This window comes from Triturus cristatus, chromosome 6 (assembly GCF_964204655.1).
Source record: "Triturus cristatus chromosome 6, aTriCri1.1, whole genome shotgun sequence".
Classification (NCBI taxonomy): Eukaryota; Metazoa; Chordata; class Amphibia; order Caudata; family Salamandridae; genus Triturus; species Triturus cristatus.
Window position 1 is genome coordinate 1,184,995,244 of NC_140589.1, and position 22,255 is coordinate 1,185,017,498.

Here is a 22,255-nt window from a genome sequence, read left to right on the forward strand (position 1 = left end):
AGCAACAGATAGAAATCAAAATGCCGATAGTAATCAGAATACCTCCTAATATCTGACGTAACATATGCAAATCAGGTAACCAATTAAAGAGCCAGTCAAACCAGCCCTGGTCAATGTGTTTTCTAACTTCTTCTGTCAAGTCATGTAGTTTATCAATGTGAGCTTGAATGGATTTTGTATGATCAGACAAGTTAAAACAACAAAGACCCTCAAAATCAGAACAATCGTGTCCATGTTTAAGCAAAAGATAATCAATGGCCGCTCGATTTTGCAAGATAGCTCTACGTTCACCCTGGGCGTCTAATAGCATGTCAGACAGGACTGTAGAAGTATGATTAATGGATTTTACCATCCAGCAGGCCATTTTCCCAATAGATTTGGCATTATAAACTGCCAAAGCAGGAACACCAACAATTGAAATAGCCAGGCTAAGGTATTCAGACTTGGAATATAAATGCAAAGATGAGTCACAATCCTCCTGTAACCTCACTGTATCCCGAATCACACGAGAGTTGGCATTCGGATGTGATGAAAACATTAACAAGCTCAGTCTAGTAATGGCACAAGGGCCTCCAGAAATATTTGCGGGGATATATGGCCAGGAAGTATTACCACATGAGAAAAGCCATCCGGCAGGTAGTAACATCGTGCGATAATGACTGGGGGTAACTACCAAACTCTTACAAGTCATGTTATTCTGAACAGAAGTACATGTTTTCGGTGTCCTTTGAAGGCACAAAGTTCGTTCATGAGCGGTGAATGAAGTGGCACCTTTCAATTTTAAACGCATACATTCAGAAATCGCACTAGGATCACAAGTAAGGAAAAAACGCAAATCACCCTGTGTGATATTATAGGTAACTATTTGGGACTGGATGGGGGGTATCGGGTCTGACAGTACAGTACACAAGGGGCAATACTCATAGGTAGCAAAATCGCCCAGAAGAACATTGGGGCGAGCATTCGATATATTAAAAATATGAGTCAAAGTCTCCAATGAAGCAGGGACAGCAACTAAACAAGTCGCTAGAATGTCAGTCACCGATCTCATCGGTGTCAAGCAGAAATGAGGGGCTTTAGTCACTCGTTTGGCTAACGTAGTCCAAAAGTTCGACGACGAATCCCACGCAGCGAAGGAACGCGACACTCGGGTTCTCAACTCAGCCCGGGTTGATGGGATCCCTCCTCTCTCGTCGTACCAGCCCAAAAGGAGTCCAACGCCGACACATCCTGCAGCAACAGTCCAAAGAATGATCTGAAAGAGAATCAAATACAGGCATTATTCATTCTCGTAAGTAACATTTGTCAGCCGGGACTGCTTCCCAGCTATCTTTCCCTGGTCTCATAACTAAAATGGTGTTGTCTTGACCGGTTGCAATGACTTCTGCTTGTTCAGGGGGATTCTTAGGCGACTGCACCCAAACTCTGGCCCCAGGATTATCTGTGGAGCCAAAACCTTTCTGGCCTCGTACAGTTAGCAACGTTGGGGCAGTGCCGTTTGTGATCTCACCACTGAAAACAGGCATTATTAGCAATTGAGCCACTCGGTCAGTTTGATGTATCAGTAAGTCAACCTCACTGCTATTCAGCAGGAGCACCTTAATCTCTCCCTGATAATCACTGTCAATGATTCCTCCCAGCACCTGAACGCCTATTACAGCCAGCCCCGATCTAGGGGCGATTAATCCGAAATTCCCAGTTGGTATATGAACACCAACACCAGTTTCAATGATCACTTGATTCTTACTTTTTATAACGGTGTCATCCATGGCATGCAAGTCTAAACCTGCCGACCCTGGGGTCGCTCTACATGGAGCCAAAGCTCCGGGAGTAATTTCCCAGTACATCACAGTCTCTCTGATTTCATTGGGCTTAGCATCAACATTCGGAGGAAACAAACGCATAAGTGGGGATTCAGCATTTAGAAAAGGACGGTTATTCAAAATCAATAGCACTTGAGGTAAAAAGTCTCGCCAATTCTTATACTTGTCATCTGTTAATTTACGTAACTGATCTTTCAGCAGTCCATTAAACCTCTCCACAAGACCCGAGGCCTGTGGATAATATGGTATATGAAACACCCATTCAATATTGTTTTCCACACAGAATTCCTGTACCAATCTTCCACGAAAATGGGATGCATTATCAGATTGAATTTGGAATGGCACACCATAATACATCATAATCAATTCCAATGTTTTAATAGTATTCAATTGGGTAGCTTGCTTACAGGGAAGGGCCACCAACAGGCCACTGTATGTATCAACAATAGTACAAACATATTGACAATTCCGACTCATAGGAAGTGGACCGATGTAATCAATCTGCCAAATTTGAGCGGGCAATTTCCCGCGATGTAAATGACCTTTAACAATTTGGGGCACTTTGCGCTGCCTGATATGCTGACAAATGGGACAATGTAGAAAAACATTTTTGATTAAATCTAGGGGAATATAAATTCCTCGATCAGCAGCCCACCTGCTAGTGGCTTTCTCTCCAAAGTGTCCTGCTTTCTGGTGGGCCCATTTCGCCAATCCCGCAATATCAGAATCTTGCCTGTCCACCACTGCCTCAGCAATTTTAGATTTCTCATCTGCAATGTTATGAAAGAATTTGTCAAGAGAGTCTATCGGGGTATGAGCATCCACATGGAAGATTGTAACAGTACTCTGTGGGAGCATTTCCCAAATCTCCTGCCATAATTCTTTTCCCCACAGTTCTTTTGAATGGATTTTCCAACTATGGGAATGCCAAGTCGGTAACCAAACTGCCAGTCCATTGGCAGTAGACCAAGAATCGGTGAAAATATGACATGTGCCAGGTAACTCTTGTTTCAAAACTTGATAAACAGCATAGAGTTCGGCAAATTGACTGCTCTTACCCTCACCAGTTGTGCTCAGCAATTTTTGTGTGATCGGATTATAGGACACCGCCTTCCAATGCCGTTTCGTCCCTATGAACCTTGCTGAACCATCCGTAAACCAGACATGGTTTCTGTCCTCCGCCGACAAATCATCAAAAGGTCTACCCCACTTAACAGGAGACTCCTGTACTAAAGGTACGGAACATTCACTATCAGTCTCAGTCGATGGCGCCCGCGCCACCTGCTCATGCAAAGATGCAACTCCTTTTTGTCCCACACGTGCCCTGTCTTGTATATACCATTTCCATTTAATCACACTCGCCTCTTGAGCGTGTCCAATTCGGTGAGTTTTCGGCGAACTCATAACCCACTGCATGATAGGAATTTCAGGTCGCAAAACTATATCATGTCCCAAAGTCAATTGCTCGGTATCCACCAGAGCCCAATAACATGCAAGTAACTGTTTCTCAAAAGGTGTATAACGCTCACCAGCATCAGGTAACTTTTTGGTCCAGAAACCTAACGGTACTCTACTCTTGCCTTGTTTCTGCCACAAACTCCAATTCGCATAAAGGCCTTGTACTGACACATTCAAATCCACATCACCATCACATACAGGCCATAAATCCAGAGCATGCTGAATTGCTTCTTTTGCCAGACTGAACGCATCTTGCTGTGGTTCATCCCATTCAAATGCATTCTTTTTACGAGTGACATGGTACAAAGGGGCCAATATTTGACTCAAATGAGGAATATGCTGGCGCCAAAAACCAAACAAACCAATGAAGCTTTGGGCTTCTTTCCTATTCCTCGGAACTGCAAAATCAAGAATTTTCTGTTTAACCTGAGGGATCACTTCTCGGTGCCCCTCATGCCAATTAATACCCAAAAATTTCACAGCCTGGGACGGACCTTGTAATTTATCCGGGTTGATTTCCCAACCTTTCTCACGCAGGCACTCAATGACTCTGTCCAATTGGGTCTGAACTTCCTCTTGTGTTTCGCCTTGGATCAAAATATCATCAATATAGTGACATATCTGAATTTGCGGATGAACCGGTACCTCAGCCAAATGCTCTGCCACCAGCCGGTGACATATCGTAGGACTATGCACATAGCCCTGGGGAAGACTTCTAAACGTCATCTGACGCCCGTTCCACGTAAAACTGAATTGTTCCTGACACTCAGGGGCAATCGGAATCGAAAAGAAAGCATTAGCAATATCAATGGACGCATACCATGTACCTGGATGTTTTTGGATTCTTTCAATTAGGGTAATAACATCCGGTACTGCAACAGTCAAAGAGGGTGTGTGTCTATTCAATTCTCGATAATCAACAGTCATGCGCCAAGAATTATCACTCTTACGTACAGGCCAAACAGGATTATTCCAAGCAGAAGTAACTGGGGTTATAACTCCTGCATCCACCAACTCCTGAATAGTGGTACTAATCTCTTCATGACCACCTGGAATACGATACTGCTTCTGACGAACCACTTTTGTCGCCTGGGGAACTTTTATGGGGGGCATTCTTAAACGACCAACCCGTACAGGCCTGGACGATATATAATGTTTAGTTCCAAATTGGTAACATCCATCATCTAAGTGCAAAGTCATTCCTTTCAAAATATCAATTCCAATTATGAATTCTAAGAGTGGTACCACTAATACAGAGTATTCTTTTCTAGGAATTCTACCTATTCTCATTTCAAGTAAAGTTTGAACTGCGGGAGTTTCCTTTCCACCTAATCCGGTAATTGTAAAAGGCTGACCTTTAAACTTCTTTGATTTTCCATGAATAAGAGTGGCCTCCGCTCCTGTATCTACCAATGCTCGGGCCCTTTGGACATTACGATGTCTCCAATAAATATCAATATCTACATAGGGTCTATTATCTCTGTGAACCCATCTGTGTACTGGAGCTTGACCTATTTCCTAGTCATTTTTACTGCGTTCTGTGTACCAGGATAAATCAGGATAAAGACTCTCACGTTTCCCAGGTATCGATACCTCCTGTTCATATCCATCTCCATTACGAAATGGATTCCTGTCCTCTGCATTGTACTGCGGGTTTCGATCGGCCAATCTGTGTCGATCCTCTCTCCTTCTCAACTCAGGGGATTGATCCCTATCATCTCTACGTCTGCTGTTAACATAATCATCTCTCCCCCTTTCTCTTTCCCCCTCTCTCTCTCTGTCTCTCTCACGACGGGGGGACAAATCACGTACATAACGTCGATCATCACGACGATCAGAGCGCCCACGGCGGTCGTCATCACCGCTACCGTCAGAAAATCCACGATCACACTCAGTCGTCCGAACACGCCGGGCACCCTCCTTTCGATCCAAGCCACGTTTGCGAAACATTTCCCACAAACGAGAAGTAGTCTCACCGTCAATGTCCTCCTTCCGCACACCATCGGCCATAAGACCAAAAAACATATCACGTCTAGTAAGTTTATTGTCACCAGGAGTACGAGTGTCAGGCCGGGACTGCCGTTCAGGTTTAAACCACTCACCCAACTCACCGAGTTGGCGTACCGATTCCAGCACCATAGATAATATGTTACCAGTCTGATTAATCAATAAAGTCATCATGACCTGCTTATAAGCAACAGGGGAAGAACGAATAATACGATTCCGCACAGAAGATGTCAACAAACCATCAAGCAACCTGTCAGCAGTATTCAGAAAAATTGCCGTTTTCATCACCTCCTCTCTGAGACGTTGAGCAGCATCGCGCAAAGTATACCACGGTTTGTCATTCACAGGCCAGTCAGACTCAGTAGGATATTTTTGATTACAACCCTCAGTCGCCAATTGAAGCAAAGTAATTTGACCACCACCATTAAAGTTACGAAAATTATCCTGTACAGTAGAATCCGAACTCAAGGAACAAAACTTCAAACAATCGCCAGCATCCAACATATTGCCAGCAGCGCCCAGTTCATAAAGGCGCACCATCCATGTGAGTAAGGTCTCACCAGCTCGATGCCGAAATCGCTGCAAAATATCACTAATTTCTTGTTGAGTAAAATCCTCCAAAGAGTCTAAAGCAATACCATTCGGAGCGCCGGGAGCCTGCTGCAACTTCCGCCGAAAAACTGGATGCACCGAGACCGCGGGACGAGCATCACAAGGAGCTCGACCAGTACACATAGAGGAACAATCAGTGTAAGAAGCATCGACCCCACTCGAAGGACGAGCGCAATCACGGGGTGCACCATCAGAGGCGCAAGAAGCAGACTTACAATCACGGCCGGAGCGAGAGGACTCGCGCTTGGCAAACTCCTCACCCGAGGAAGGAGAATCACTCGAGTTCCAGATATTACCATCCCATTCATCAGGATTCCAATCCAGTCCGGCTTTCGCCACGACCAGACGCACCTTTCGCGTCGAAACTCGACCACGCCGATTCTTGTATTTATAACGAGCAATTCGCACAGCCGCCCTCTCGGCAATAGTTTGGTACGTCTCAAGTTTGTCAGCAAGTAACTTATTTTGACACCGCAACAAAGTATGAGCATTCTGAATCTCAACAAAGTTCGCTTCCACATCCTTATGCAATTTCTGTAACTTCAACAACCTCTCATGCAGAATCCTGTACGCAGACAGAACAATCCAACCTCTGCGCCCCAAAACGGGAAGCTCATCACCCTTAGATACCGGCGCCTTCTGTAAACAAGTAATCACATTAGCCGGCTCTGCCAGCTCCAAAAAAGAATTCCAATTCTCACTCAAACCAGTAGACTCAGCCCACTCACGGGCTAAGGCTTCATAAGGCGTGGAATCCCAGCCGGGAATATCAACGGGCAACTTAAAAGTAGATTTCGACTTTCTAGAAAACATCTCGGAAAAGAAAGAGAAAAGAAAAAGAAGAAAGAAAAAAAAACTATACACACAATTATATACAAATAATATACAAACGAAACCACGCACGCGCCGAAAGCAAACACGATACAACCACAACGCACACAGGTTTCGTAAACGGTTCGTGACGCCAAATGTTCTGCTTGGGTTTTTGGATCAGATAGAACCCGCTCATCAGAGCCTCACTAACCCAGCCAGAACGTTACCCCCTCCCCCTCCTTAGGGCCTATTTACAATAGGTAACCACATATATCTACCACCTAAGGACAGGGAATTCCTACTCATACATACCAAGACCTCTTATAATCGGCGGCCTCGCGATCCCATACGGATCCAGAACTCTCTGCCCATACGACAGTATCACAAGTGGCGGCCTCGCGATCCCATACGAATCCAGACCTCTCTACCCAGACGGCAGTCTCAGCACAAGTGGCGGCCTCGCGATCCCATACGAATCCAGACCTCTCTGCCCATACGACAGTATCACAAGTGGCGGCCTTGCGATCCCATACGAATCCAGACCTCTCTGCCCATACGACAGTATCACACGTGGCGGCCTCGCGATCCCATACGAATCCAGACCTCTCTACCCAAACGGCAGTCTCAGCACAAGTGGCGGCCTCGCGATCCCATACGAATCCAGACCTCTCTGCCCATACGACAGTATCACACAAGTGGCGGCCTCGCGATCCCACACGAATCCAGACCTCTCTGCCCATACGACAGTATCACAAGTGGCGGCCTCGCGATCCCACACGAATCCAGACCTCTCTGCCCATACGACAGTATCACAAGTGGCGGCCTCGCGATCCCATACGAATCCAGACCTCTCTGCCCATACAACAGTCTCACACGTGGCGGCCTCGCGATCCCATACGAATCCAGACCTCTCTGCCCAGACGGCAGTCTCATACGACAGTTCATCCTATGATCACCATAACATACAAAAAGGGAATCAGTCTCACTATTCATCAGATCACACAAGGACTGCCAGTTCGAGCATAGCCTGTTCTCCGGTTCGAGGGGCTCCTCTTTCCCTTATTCAGTTACCACTTACCTGATCAGGGTTGACATCTGTTCATGTAGCCGCAGCTGACTAGAAGAATAGGCTACCCTCTCATACAAGAACACGCAGCACATGTTGGTTCACTACAAACTGGGTACTTTATTACTCATTACATACGCAATCACATAACATTACAATATAACACATAACCTGCAAAGAAAAGTGAAAGATTAAGTTGTGTACTCTAATAAGAAAGGGTCGACATCACCTTAGTAGTGTGTAGCCTGCACTCAGTGGTCATCTAGGTTCCCTTCTCGTCTGTGCCTCGGCTCGCCTGGAAGTCACACCTCTGCAGTCACGGATACACATCTGCACCACTATGCGCTGTTCTCTTCACCCTTCTCCGAGTCACTAGGACCTCTTTCTTATCGGCTACTCTCTCCTCTCTGGCTATTCTGCTAGGAGAGTATCTGTCTCTCGGTTTTTCTCTGCCTCCAAGATGGCGTCTATCTTCCCTGGAATAAGTAGTAGTAGATTTACTGCTAACGGCTAGATGCCGCCTACGGACTGAACATGTAACTGCCTCAGACTTTCACTAATATAGAGGTGCGTTTCCTCATGGAAAATTCCGGCCCGTAACCTGCCGCCCACCAAATTCTTGTACCTCCCCGTACCAAGGACACGTTCCCAGCCGGCCGGCCTGATGTAGTGTCTTCGGCATGAAGAAAAATACAATCCTTCGATAAGGGCCGGCCTGAACCGGTTCTCTCCAAGCGAATAACACCTCATAACTAAAACATTACATTTGACCTAGAAGCATCCCAAGCTGCCGGAGCAGAAAGAAAGATGGAGTCTCTCCCGTTTGAGGCCTACCAGGCCTGAATTCAGCACGGCTCCATGAAATACCCTCACTACAGGACAGGTTATCCCCAATACTAACGAATCTATCCCCTAGGCTATGTGTGCAAGCCCTGATCTATGGGGAAGAGCACAGGATCATGTCGAAGTGCCTAGTAAATAGGCTCCATTCACTACTCTAACTCTTAGACTTGAATGGTAAGAGACTGAAGTCACATTCAATCACCTTTCCTCACAAGAAGGCCGGGAAAATCAAGCAGAACACCCCCTCAGCCCCCTGGCTGGGCAGTTGGCCAGGGACGGTTTCTGTTCCCAGTCCTGCTGCTGGGCCCATAACATAGGCCGAATTTGAGGGGTAATCAGGCCGCCTTTTTTTTTTAGTCTTTTGACTGGGAGCAGCCAGAAGCCTCACACCAGATGCAAATGAAGTGGAGGGGAAACAAAGGCTCACACCTTGTTAGCACTTCACACATACTTAAGAGAGGCAGCTTTTCACTTTGTTCAGTCCCTGTTTAGGAGATATGCACTGTAAGAATATCAGATGTGTTGGCCTTTCCCAGTATTTACAACAAAACAAATTGCATTTATATGGAGCTTACTTCTCCTGAGGAGGCGTTGAAATAATTTAAGTACCACTAATTTTTCTTGTATAGCCTAACTCATTCCACTGCAGGGTGTCAGAGCCCTTTACATCAACATGTGCATATTACATGTACAATAAATTATATGTTTGTAATTGAATGTACAGGATGTGTTACCTAAAACTGGGGGATTACAAGGTGTAGACATCACATATCATCTTCCATAGCTCACTGTGCTCTTATCCTCGCAATGCGCTCACACGTACACATGATAGACCTGCTAAACATATATGTTAGGGCTTTAGATCTGATGTCACTTCTTGTGATGCCACTTCCTGTAAAGTTGTGGTTTGCGATGCCCCTTTCTATGATGTCACTTCCTGTGATGCCTTGCGCGATGTCATGTGTTTTGATGTAGTGCGCCGTGATGTCATGCGTCATTATGTTGCACGCCGATGTTGCGCGCCGTGTAGTTACGCGCCCTGATGTAATTTGCATACTGCCTAACTAGGTTAGTACCCCCACTTCTTTTTTTGGACTTATGCCCTGGACTTACAGTACTATTTTTTTATTGTGATACGTTATAAAACCAGAATACAAGTTCCAGAATGCAAAGGAGTAACATGGGCTGGAGGAGCTAGTTACACATGGACTCGTGAAAGATATATTGTCCGGGGAGTGGGGGATGGGGGAGAGGGAAGCAGTGCTCATGGAATACAGCACCTTTTTAGGGCTCGCCCCTGCGTTGCAGTGCAGAGCACCGCTCGTGCAGCGAGAGCCCTTTTGTATGGGGTTTGTAAAGCTGCTCACACGCTCGTGCGTGTGTTTTTTCTTCCTGCGGCTCTATTGGCTTTCGCGTGGCTTTTATTATAAAAGCCAGCACGCAATTGGGAAAAGGCGGGCACAAGTCCCGCCTTTCCTCCGCCCATTCCCGACGGTGGCCAGCACACGCAGCAGTAGTAGCTCCTCTGTGGTGCGCGCGCACCACCACTTTCGATTCCCGGCCCTGCTCCTCTGTGGTGCGCGGGCACCACTGGTTTAACTGTGCATACACTTAATTTTCCAGCCATTTCTAATTGATTTCTCTAGCCACACACAGCCCTGGCGAGTCCGGTTTGGTGGCCAACTGCCAGACCCAGGATGCTGCCGTAAATCGTCAAGCCAGATCTTGCTGCTTGCTCCCTGTTTCTGATAAAAAACACTCCGCTGGTAATTTTGTTTCTTAATCACTGTATATTTTTAAAGCTTCCGGAGCTTCCGTTCCTTTCTCAATACTGTGAGCCACACACACTTCCTCTTGAAAGCTTGCTTCATATCCTTTTCATTCATATCCTTGTTTTTGTTAGGCACGGGGAGATCAAGTGATTTGCCCAGAATCACAGGATGTTGAGCCGATGCCCGATTCATGTTCCCCAGCTCTCTCCGTTAGGCCACCTCCTCCAATTTTTGGAGTTGTAGACTAGATTAATTTCTGCTGAAACAAATGGGCAACTTAAAATAATTTAAGAGTGGGGAACATGAAGTTATCCGGTGACCTTAATTACAACGTGCCCGGTTTTGACCGCCGGGCCTAGATTCCCTCAAGAGCATATTTAGCTATACCGTTGCCTTCGATTGACTCTGACAGACAGGCATTACTAGTCAATCAATCGATCGATAAGGACTGTGGAAATCTAACTAATACAGTAAACCAACCAGCAAACTCTCACCTCTGTTGTTGGTCGGAGGTGATACCTCGTCCTCTGAGGGAACACTTCTTACAACGTCGGGGGTGGCCATACTGCACTGAGAACCAAGCTCTCATCGAAAGAGAAAGGCCACGTCACCCACAGGGGGGGGGGGGGGTGTTACAGATGACAGCCCCTTGAAGTTTCCCCCACTGTCCGGGAAGAAAAGTCTTTTTTCAGTGGCTATTTGGCCAATCAGGCTAGCCACAGTGAGCGCGAGATCGCTTACCCTGTCCCCCGGGGGCGATATTTAGTCCTGGATAAAGTTGTGTGTTCAGGAGGGCTCACTTGCCTGGTCGTCTTTGTTTTCTCACTAGTTTTGATTCCACCTGATGTCTATTTTTCCCAACACCCTACGCTTCAAGTGGCCTTTGCTCACTCTAGATGTTCTTTTGGGTTCATGCTTTCCTTTGTAACTGTTTACCTATTCTCTCTCTTCCTCATCCTTTCTCAAATGTCAGATGATAACAAGCATTTACAATGCAATAGGTCTCGCATTTACGCGAGTTAGAGCTATTGGCATTGTAAATGGCAATGCCTTTTATTTAGATTTTGTTTTTTAAACATATATAAAAGGCATTGTCATTTACAATGCCAATAGTTTAAACTCATGTAAATGCGAGACCTATTGCATTGCAAATGCTAGTTTGTATTTTTCCTACATTACATTTCACCATACTTACTGCAAAAATCAATCAAATGTGTAGGAAATAACAAAGGGGCTTTGTAGATAAAATTGTTGATCCTGTCAAATGCATCCTGACAACCTTTTATCACAAAAAATTAGCATTCTTTTTTTAAACGGCACCCAAAAGAAAAGCGACAATGGCAACATTTCTACAAACTTATAATGATAGGCAAGCCCTAAAAATAATTTTCAGCTCTTCTTGATCTTTGGGTCCAAGTACTTTTTTTTTACAGCTTAAACCAAGTCAAGTTTTGGTTTGACCCCCATCTCTAAAAATAGTGTGACCTATATTGGTTACTAACCCTACTCTTCTTTAACAAGTACTCTGTACGGGTAGGCCAGCCTTACTCAATGTTGTGAAAACTAATCTCAATGTCTTATTATAACCAGACACATTCATCTCATAAATCAGGGTGTCATCCTGAAAACATACCACGTTGGTAATCACCTTCAGGATATGTTGCATAATTTGATAAACTATGAAATCTGCCGATGCTCAGTCGAACGACATACATCTAAACCTATAAACCCCTAAAGGAGTAACAAAGGAGAAGAGTGATCTCAACAACTCTGAGTGCAGTACACACTGGTGTTAAGCCTATAACAATTAATCCCTCCAAAGAGGCGAGGCTTTGCACATTAGTAGTACCTTGTTGATTTTGGGAAGGGGGTGCATGCAATTTTATTTGTTGGAATTAAGCCTCCTTAGATTCGTACACAAACACATTTGTTTCCCAATCTCTTTGTTGGCAAAAACAATAGAAGTCAGACACACAAAAAATCATTGGGTTTAATGACTCCTTCTTTGCCTAACTTATTTAGTTCTTTTTCTTGTGGGTTGGTTATGAGAAAGGGAATCAAACATACTTCGTGGACCACTGGAGTTGCATACTTTCTCAGTTTAATCGTGTGCCAGATATATCTTAATAAACCTAAATGATCCTAGAAAATGTTAAGTAAGTCCTTGGATACATGCATTCATCCTCACTTCACAAACGCCCTTTCACCAACAGAACAGGATCCTTAGAGTTGGGGTTGAGTTTAATCCTTGGTTACTTTTGGTGTCTCCACCAGGTAAATAGGAATCTAGTTCAACTACGTATACCTTACCAACAGTGAATCCATGGCTTTCAGTGGGCCGAGTCTCACTGGTGCTGCGCACCGGCAGTTTTTTAAAGGGGGCCTCGAAACGGGTCTCTTTTGGGCTCTGTTTTGTGCCCTGGCACAGGCGGTCCGTTTTTTTCCAGACTGCAGTGACAGCAGGCACATCGATGTGCGCTGCTCACAATGCTCACTTCTCACTAGTGTGCGCTGCTCACACTGCTCATTTCTCACTTGTGGAGATGTTACAGCATGACTTCATGCCAGGTCAGCATTGTAGGGGAAGGGAAATCCTTTAAAGAGAGTAATTTTCTCTTTTTAAAAATCAGGAGCAGCAACATTGTCACCAGGGCTTTAAGTGTAAGCTTTTTCAATATTGTATTCAAGCCATCATTGCAGCTTATTTATCTTATGAAACTAACAACCTTTGACAAAGCCAATAGTCCTAACTTGTTGTAGGTATGATGTTACTTGTTGCATTATGTATCTGGATGCTCTGACAGAAACAGCAAAGTACAAGTCAGGCGGCGCAGTAGGCTAAGCACAGATTTTTATCTTATGTGTTTTTAGGCCACGCCCTTAATTACATTGGCCACACCCCTTTGACAGACCCCCTAGTTTTTCATCCCACTTAAAGCCCTGAGTGAATCTATCCTTGAAGCTAACGAACATTACTAAAATACTGATGAGAGGTTTGGGGTCTTTGTTGAAACTCTCATATTGAAGTCAAGAACCTCCATAGTGTAATAATTTTTGTTGGGGAAAACACCATAGACTCTTTTGTCAATAAGGGTATATGGTGAACATGAGACATCATGTGTTCTCACAATATGGCCATCCAAAGAAATTGCGCTTGTTGGTGTGTGCACATGTTCACAATACACTGGTAGTTTGGTAAACAAGTTTATCTAAATCTTCACTTACATTCTCAACTACATTAACCTGTTTAACATTAATGTCTGTTCATACTTGGGCTAAGTGCCCAATTTGCCACAGTTTCTAAATGAAGAAGTTTAAGTAAAAAAGGAATTCCAATTTGCTAAATTCCCCAAATTACCACATCTAAACTATTTTACTTCAGGGTTGCCTTTTGACGTTTTTAACTTAACTGTTGTAGATTCATGTGTCCTATGAGACCCATCTGTATTCTTGGAATTTATCACAATACAAATGCGCTGATCACTAGATGTTTTCATTTTATTACAGCAGTAGGCATATGTTCACATTCTTTCACTATATCTACAGCATTTCTTAGATGAAGGTTCTTGGTAGTAGCTTCTCTTGTATTCTAGAACTATTAGTGCATCTCACTATTTGCTCATGTATAAGGGAGTCACAAAGATCACCTAATAGTTCAGAAGTGTTGGCCAGACCTCTGAGAGCAACCACATAGTTAGTGATGTTTTAATTGTTACTTTGTACACAAGCAACAATTTGCGACATTCCAATACTACATTTATTAATTCTCCAATATGTTCTTTAAGTTTTCTCATAGTAGTATAAAAACATATTTTTTCTCACCACCCTCATGATCATTACTATGTTCAGGTAAATTATCAAAAGAAATTCCCTACATGGACCCCTAAGTTATGAAGTAAGACATGATGCTTGCATAAAGGTGACCATTTATTGCACTCCAGTTGAAATAAGCTAGGACTCAAATTCACCTCATCCTTTGTTTCCAGGGAATGGGATGTTTGGACTTACTAGCAGAAGCTATCTTGTGGGGGAGGAGTAATATAGAAGAAGACAATAACTATCCTAAGTATGATTGAAGAAAAGACTGAAAAGGTTCTCTACAAAATGGGGAGGCGGAGATACAATTCCAAAAAGAAAATATATTGTAAAGTTTGTTAAGGACAACTGGCCAGAATAGACGTAAATGACGTATCCTAACCAGTAGAAAGGAAATCAAAATTAATAATTTACTATGCTTTAAAGTTCCTCAGAGTTTATCACATTTTGTAACATTTCCTCCCTAAAGAAAAATGTAGAGGGCAGGCAGAGTCACTTGAGTCCACACCTTCCTGACACTGGAAAACGAAAGCGGCGGTAGCTTCCATTTAATCTGGGATTCCGTTCCCCAGCAGAAGCACGGAAAACAGTAACACATGCAGCTGAGGAAGCTCCAGGCCTATCGAGGAGGTGGTTCCCCAGGACCCCAGAAGACAGTAGCACATGCAGCTGAGACAGTTCCTGTTTAATCCAGCATTCAGTTCCCCAGCAGCATGAAAGACAGTAGCACATGTGGCTAAGACAGTTCCAGTCTTATCAAGAAGGCAGTTCTCCAGCAGTGTGGAGATAGAAGAACATGCAGCTGAGGATGCAGCTTCAGTTCTCTGCAGTGCAGTCACTCTTTGATGGGAAGGCAACAGCATGGAGTCAGCCTGGAGAGAAGAAGGCTCCATCAACTACTACTTTGGTGTGGCAGCCTCCTTGGCAGCAGCAACTCTTTATAAGGAACTTCAGGGCACAGCTCCCTGCCTCCTGTGAGGCCCCTGCAAGTTTTTCACTTAAGCAGTGTTCATAAAGACACAGGTTTTTTGTTTAAAGGAACACTGCAGGTGCATGGGTCAGCTTGCTTTGACTTGTCTTCAGGGTCCTGATGACAGGAGGAGGAGGAACAAGCTAAGGCCTGATCCAGCTACAGAGTGTTGTTTCAAAATAAAACACTCTATAGCTGGATGTTTGGATTGTGCATGTACGAGGAGTGTAGGCCAACTACGATCCCCTCATACAGGCACACTCTATCTTATTTAGCAGACGTACTGCACATCCCTCTGGAAGCACAGTTAATCTGCTAAAATGTGCCTGTCAAGGCACACATCAGTGCATCCCTGAAGCCAGTGAGGAGCCACACAGAGTAACAGGGGTAGGATCCCCAGCACTATCCCAGTTTCTTATAGGGCTGTGCTTCTAGTCCTATCAAGAAGCTAGAAGAAGGAATTGAGGTGAGTCTTCCCATTTTCTTACCTGCCCTTGCTGCTCCTCTTTGGGAATCATGTATTGTTGGTTCCCAGACCCAGCACCAGATTCCTGCTCTGCTGCTGCCATGGAGCCTCCAAGTTGCCAGCTAAGTAAGCAAGGTAAGTTAAAAAAACATGCAATTTCTCTGAGCATGAGTGTTGTTGTGAGTGACTGAGAGTGAATAAGAGTGAGTGAAAGTGTGTGTGTGTTTGAGAGTGTCCAATAGAGTGAAAGTGAGTGAGAATCCGAATATGCAAGTGCATGAATAAGTGAAAGTGAGGACGATGTAGTCAGTGAAGGAGTGTGAGTGTGCTAGAATGAGTGACTGAAGGTTGTGAGAGGGAGTGAAAGTGAATCAGAGGTTAGCAATCAATGGTGCAGCTTGTGCAGTTGTACCAGGGCCCAGAGTCAGTGAGTGAAGTGAAGGGAGTTCGTAAGTATAAATGAGTATGTTTTATGAATAACAATAAGTGGGAGTGAGCATGAGTGAGAATGAGTGAGAAAATGTGAGTTTGAGTGAGTGAGAAGAGAGTAAATGTGAGAGGGTGTGAGTATGAGTGAGGCAGATTTTGAAGAAAATGGGTGAACTGCCTGCTATTACGCTCCAACAATTTCAAGCCTCATGTCTCCCAGTGTAGAGACCCCTGTTTGTTTCAGTTTGAAGATGTATTATTGAACATGTAACAAGTGATGAATTAATATATCATCAAATGCACATTTCTGGCATGTGCTTTTATTCTGTAAATGTATAATAATATGTCTGATAAGCAAAAACATTCAAAAAAGGAAGCCATCTTCCCTTCGTCAGGGGTATCCACCATATACGGTTGATGTTTGAATGCATCATTCATGCTGATGGCAATCTCTATGAATTTGTTTCATTTTGCATTGTAGATACCCCTGACGAAGGGAAGATGACTTCCCGAAATGAATTGGGTTATTATAAAATAAAGACGTAACATGTGGAATTATTTGGTGTCCTTCCTATTTATGCGAAAAGCTTGGCATGGTTACGGAATGAATAAAATGAATTGAAGAAAATATGGAAGAAAAGAAATATGGACAAAGGTTAATGGAGTAAGCATGGAGTTAAAATGAAGATAAACTGGAGAACTTAATTGATTTGATACATTCATTTTCTGAAACAGCAGTGCAGTTTGATTGGAACCCAAACTGGTTTCATCGTGTTCATTGATACTGCAGCGCAGTGGGGCGGAGCGCGGAGGAAACATGCACGCCTCTAAAGGTCTGAAGTGGTCAAGCACGAGAAGCAAGGAGTACACAGGTGTGCATTTCACCACCCATTTGCTTACATTGAATGATGTGTTCGCCTATCTTAGTGAACTTGGACCTTGAACAAACATGGAGAAAGAACAGCTTCAGAACAAAATTTGTACGATAAATATGAATTTAGATGACCATGTAAATCACATCTTACAGTAAAGGAGTAGAGTTCTTTAGACATCAAAGACTGCCATCAGCATTTTATTATGAGAGACATAGTGTTTTGTGTCAGTAAATTTGTTGAGAATTGATGCAATTAATCATGATGTAATTTGAACTCATTTATTATTCTTGCAGTGAACTGCAAGTTGTTTCATGCACAGATTATGTTGTTATTTTTTGATTATCAGAGTCGGGGCTTGAGGAAAACAGTTGGCGATGTATTGTGGGAAATGTAGTGCTACGGACTGATAGTGGGACAGACACATAATGTGTAACAGTTTTAGTCCGTTTTTGAACGCAAAGAGAGACGTGCATGAGACAGAACACCTGTGGGGAAGGGGAGGGGCATCCAATCACAGAGTAGGTTACTAACCGCGTATCCAGTTCGAGCTGTGACACGTCATGGAGCAGGAAATGTAAGGACCTGCAACGCACTTCAGATTTGAGAATGTGCTAGGATAGACATGAATTTGGATCTTTAATGTTGAAGATAGCAGGCATGTCCCTGTAAGCCCACTGCTAGGAGAAGTTATATGAGGACACAGGCGTAAGTGGGGAGGATAATATCAGGATATGGGAGGCCGCAATGGGAGATACTCATGAGCCCACCAAGAATTTGGGTGTTCAATTAAAAGCCCTGGTGAAATAAACAATGATAAATGTATCAGGTTAGCATCATGAGGAGTGTATGCAGCATCTATGAGTTCGATATATAGAGAGTCTAGTAATATGAATTCAGGTATACAGTTGATGTTTGAATGTATCATTCATGCTGATGGCAATCTCTATGAATTTGTTTAATTTTGCATTGTAGATAGCCCTGACGAAGGGAAGATGGCTTTCCGAAATGCATAGGGTCATTTTAAAATAAAGACGTAATATGTGGAATTATTTGGTGTCCTTCCCGTTTATGCAAAAAGCTTCTCATGGTTATGGAATGAATAAAATGAATTGAAGAAAATATGGACGAAAAGAAATATGGACAAAGAGTATTGGAGTTAGCATGGAGTTAAAATGAAGATAAATTGGAGAACTTAATTGATTTGATACATTCAGTTTCTGAAACGGCAGTGCAGTTTGATTGGAACCCAAACCAGAAACAATTACTTGCCATGCTCAGTGATGAATACAGGCCCCAGCTAGGCCTGCAGAACACAAGGGTTCGCTCTCCTGTAACAAAAGCTAGAAGGAAGTTGGCACGGAAACTGCAAATACAAAGACAGAGTTTATTAACCCTTAAGGGTGGTCCTACAACCTACACAACACTCTTCAGTGTTGCATAGAGTAGCACCAAGAACTTGCGTACACGGTCCCCTTTTATACACAACAGAGGGGCTCATAAGTGGGTGGATACAACATGGATCAAAATTCATTACCATTTATGGACATTTTCGATACAGGATCAATATGTGGGCGGAGTTAACAATTTCCTGAGCCCGCGAAAACATGGTCAAACAAGGACTAACTGATAACAGATGTGGTCAAGTCTGGGCATGCGCCAGACGGACAAAGGAGCTATTTATAGACTGTTACTAGGCAGATTACAAGAGCAACTAGCGGAAAGATAGGACTCTTCTAGTGCAGAGCACGTGGAGACATGACAATACAAAATGGAGTCCGGTCATTAGTCAACATAAGACAAGAAAACATGGTTTAACTAGGGAGAATTCATGTCTTTAGTGAATGCTTAATCATATCGCTGTTTTAGTTTTCAACAGACGACCCTTTCAGCATTTACTGAAGACATTCGGCTTATCAGGATAATCATCATATATGTCAATTTTCATCATCTCTTCCACCTCTTTGGTTAAATGTTTCTGATAAGTGATATTGGCAATAGCTTTCTTATCAGGTATACAGAATGACACACATAGAGAACAGAGTAAAGGACCACACTGGACACAGATGCAACAGGAAAACAGAACTGCTACAATAATAGAGACCAGTTAAAACCTTCCATCCCCATGTAGTGATCAATGCCCAAAACCATCCAGAAAAGGTCCAAGTGCCATTTTCTGTATGAATCTCAGCTGCGATTTTATGCAATTTATTAATAGCGTTATAAACTGATGGCGTATGGTCAGGAATGAACACACAACAACTACTTCCGATAATTTTACATGCTCCACCTCTATCAGCTAACATAACATCTAATACCATACGATTCTGTAATGCAACAATTCTAGTAATTTGTAATTCTTCCGTAAGATTCCCAAGAGCAGCAGCGGTCTGATTCGTCACAGCCTCTACAACTCTTGTTAATCTTCGAACCTTCCTACTATTTAGGGCAGCTCCAACAAAGAAAAACAATCCTAAGTTGAAATCAACATACTGCTGTAAGCTAGTATCAGTTTGATCAACATCATCAATAGATAGAGTACGTTTATACCTATTTACAGTCACATTATTCAACAACTTCAAATCTTTATGATAGGATGCAGGTGCTAAGAATACAGGAGGTAATAAAAACGCTACATAACATACTCCGGACCAGCCGGCTGGTAAGTGATAATAACCCTTATTCCCACATACGAAGTATGTGTTATGGGAGGCTAAGAAAGTACTAATATTTAATCCATCTATGTTCAAAACAATAATACAGTCGCTAAAACCAACAGGAATATAACCCACACTCTGAACACACAGGTCCGCTTGAGCTTGTGCCACTTGAATCACAAATTGTTCATTCCCAGCAATGTCTCTGGTGTTCGTGAAGATGTAGGGGATCGATTCATTGTCTGGTCGATATTCTTCTCACTCCCATATTGTCCCATTCGCTTGTGGGTAGCCTTCTTTAGCTTGATGACATTCCCTATTAAGTCTGAAAAGTAATCGTCCCACTGTGGGTTTCCGTGTGGCGCAAAGCAAAGTGTACCATGCTCTACAAGAGCCATTATGAGAGAAAGGAAGAGGTATGAACGGCGTTCCTCCTTTCTTCTGATGAGCTGGCATCAAACCACATATCCAACAGTTCGTAGCATTTGTAGCAACATGGGTATGATGCAACATCTGGATGAAAGTGTTATTCAAATAAGACTGACGATGCTTCAATCCTTGATACGGAAGGGTATAAAAGTAGTGCTCCTCGGGCACTGGAGTGGTCAAAACAAGCAACTCACGGGCAGGAGTCACATCCTCAACAAACCATGTGGTTATACCAACAATAGCTACAATGATAATAAAGCTTGTTGCACAAAGTATCTTCTTCTTCTCCATCTTGTAGTAAAAAGTCAATATCTTCCTGAAACTAAAAGGTTGTCAGAACTCTTCCCCTTAGGCAGCCGTTGATTTCTTCACCAGCGGGCCAAGACGGGTGTCACTACACTAATGCAGGGCTGATCCCCCCCCCCTTGCCTCATTGGCTCTCCGTTTCACTAACCTAAGGGCCGTTCTGACAACGTCTCTGGATACAAAAAAAAAAAAAATCACTTCCTCGGTCTGAGATGATATCTTCCTCCTCCAGGAATCGCTTGGTCCGGGAAGAGCTCCTCAGTGTCGTTCGGTTCCACAGCACGGCCTTTCTCTGGAGTCAGGACTTCTCGATGGTCGGTCAATACAGCAGGCTCCACTAATCCAGACGGCACTTTACGACAGTGCAAAGAGTGGATCCAGTTCTTCCGATTGGAAACTCGCACAGCTGTCCTCGTTGCGAGCAAGACTTGCTCAGGACCAACCCATCTCGGCTCCAGACTGCTCGTCCTTTCGAACACCTTAATCATAACCTGATCCCCAGGTCGGAGATTATGACCTTCACCTGTGGACCGATCAGGGAGCGCTTCTCGAACCTGTTGATGAATAGAAACCAAATTATCCGTTAACTGTGCCGGATAATCATTCATCATTACACAAGGTACATCATACACTGACTTCGGTTTTGGTGGACCCCAAATATTCATTGGGCGTCCGAACACGATCTAGTAGGGTGTGAGACCGGTCCGAGAATGCGGTATCGATCTAATTGACAATAATGCCAGCGGTAAAGCGTCTGGCCAAGTCAAAGAAGTCGAAGCTTGGATCTTAGCGAGCTTAAGCTTCAAAGTGCCGTTATATTTCTCAACCAATCCCGCAGACTGAGGGTGAAACACTGCATGGAACTTCTGAGTAATGCCTAGGCCTTTAAGAACATACTTGATAACGTCTGCTATAAAATGAGGTCCGTTATCACTCCACAACAATCTACAAACACCATATCGAGGGAAGAACTCCTTCAATAGCATCTTGGCTGTAGTCATTGCAGTATTGTCTTTCGTAGGGTATGCTTCAACCCATTTACTGAAGGCACAAACCACTACTAGAACATACTTCAGATTGTTACAGCGCTCAAGCTGAATATAATCCATCTGCAAAACCTCAAAAGGTGCAGTAGGTGTTGCAAATCCTCCTGCTGGAGTTCGTGTACCCTTTCCTGGGTTGTACCTCAGGCAAATCATGCAGGTCTGCACTACCCTCTTTGCCGTACTAGCGATCTCCGGATGCTCCCAAACTTGTGTGAGTAATTTTACAATTGCGGAAGCTGCGACATGCGCTAGTCCATGTGCCATCTAAACCATAGGTTGTACAAAAGCTGTGGGTAACTTCCATTTATCCATCTGCTTATTTCTCCAACACCCTTCATCATCTAATTCTCCATCATTGGACCATTGCTCCCGTTCCTTATCGGAAGCGGTCCTCTGTATCTCCAGCACTTCTCTCCTAGCATCGTGCCATCTTTCTGCCTGTGACTTTACAACATACATTGCAGTAGCGCCAGGCTGCATCGCAGTCTCTCGTGCCACCCGGTCTGCCAAAGCATTCCCTTCTCCAACTTTATCAACCACCTTTTTATGGGCACTACATTTAACTATAGCAATCTTCTTTGGATATGTTAATGCAGTCAAAAGGTTGTGAACTAACTCTCCATACATTATCTGTGCTCCATGTGAAGTTAGAAACCCTCTCTCCTTCCAGAGTAGGCCAAAATCGTGCGCTACTCCGAAGGCATAGCGGCTATCTGTATAAACATTCACACACAATCCTGCACTGAGCTCACATGCTCGTGTTAATTCTATCAGTTCCGCTGCTTGAGCTGATTTCTGCGGTATGCGTGCTGTCTCCACTACTGTTTGTAATGTGGTAATTGCATACGCTGCTGAAGTCGTACCATCTGG